General features: G+C 35.1%; 1 pseudogene; it reads left to right on the plus strand.

Moving 5' to 3' along the window:
• Positions 1-226: 226 nt before the first annotated feature.
• LOC149541621 (potassium transporter 1 pseudogene) lies at positions 227-1,285 on the plus strand (annotated as a pseudogene).
• The last annotated feature ends 273 nt before the right edge of the window (positions 1,286-1,558 follow it).

A 1,558-nucleotide genomic window follows, 5' to 3' on the forward strand; every position in this document is an offset into this window, starting at 1 on the left:
CCTTGTCAAGTTTCCCTCTTTCTTGCCTTCTCATTCATAAGCTGGGTGGTTGGTTTAAGTGTTTTCATGTTGGGTAGGTGATAGCTCCTAGCCCGACAAGGATATCATGTTCTCATTGATGATCTTCTCAGATAAAAGATGATTGTGAAGCTGTGATCTCCTGACATATATGGGGAATCTGATGGGATTTTCTCATATAGTTAATATAATAATGTGGTAGGAGAAGATGGCATTCACGATACTAGTGTATTCTTGTTTAATTCTTGCATATATGGGTGAAGTAGCATTTATTTTCAAGCACAAGTCAGACTTACAAAGAAGCTTTCACAAGGCTATTCCAGAAGTAGTATTATGGTCAATTTTTGTGGTGGCCACATTGGTCTAAATAGTGGCAAGTCAAGGAGTCATCTCAATGATCTTTTCTATCATTAGTCAAAGTTCTGCTCTCAATTATTTTCCCTAGTCATTATCGGCTTCAGAGATACAAATAAGATTGGCCATGCCAGTGGACTGGCCATTATTACTGTCATGTTTGTTACAACTTGCTTGATGTCTTTGGTGATTATCATTGTATGGAAGAAAAAAAATTTAACAATGTTATGCTTCTTGATCATTTTTGGATCTATTGAACTCTTGTACATCTCGACATGCTTATACAAAGTTCTTGAAGGTAGTTGGGTTCTTGTGGTATTCTCCTTGACCTTTGTGGTCATCATGTATATCTGGCACTATGGAACTTTGATGAAGTATGAATTTGAATCAAAAAACAAGGTTTCCATGAGAATGATGTTGAGTTCAGAACCAAGTATTGGGATGGTGTAGATCCCTAGAATTTGACTCATATACACTAACTTAGTAACAGGAGTACCTTCTATCTTTGGTCATAATGTGACAAATTTACCAGCAATTCACCGAATGCTTGTGTTTGTAGGCATCAAATCAGTTCAAGTTCCCTATGTTCCCTCTGAAGAGCATTAATTAATAGGTAGAATAAGCTCAAAAGAATACCGGTTGTTTAGGTGCATAGTTAAGGTATGGTTACAAGAAAGTTCTTCAGGACAACTATAATTTCAAAAATCAGTTGATTGTCAACATTAGTGAATTTATACAGATGGATTGCAATGAAAACTGTATTGAAGGTGACACAGATAAATATGAAGATGCTATGGTGAAAGTGGTAAGACTTGTGGAATCTGTGATAAAGATTGTTTTATCAAATCAAGATGAAAATTCCATGCCTTCATTACACAAAAGTGTTGAAAGTTTACCAAATGGAACAACCTAAACACGAAGAAGTTGTTGTGGCAAAAAAAGCCCGAAGATGTTCATTTTCTGTTGAGGAGAAGCTAAATTCCTATTTTTCACAAGGAGAAGTAGTTTGTTCATTTTTTGCAAGGAAGAGGAGAAGCTATTTTAACATTTTCCCCCAAAGTGAAGCAAATTAAATTTTGATAACTCCATGGATTCTAAACTTGAAACACATGTTCAATATGAATTATTATCATATGAAAGCTTAGATTTTGAAACCACTATATGAGAAATGAAGGACATAGGAAAT

The sequence above is a fragment of the Cupressus sempervirens genome, chromosome 8, assembly GCF_028749045.1.
Source record: "Cupressus sempervirens isolate cs-2001-9-10 chromosome 8, ASM2874904v1, whole genome shotgun sequence".
Classification (NCBI taxonomy): domain Eukaryota; kingdom Viridiplantae; phylum Streptophyta; class Pinopsida; order Cupressales; family Cupressaceae; genus Cupressus; species Cupressus sempervirens.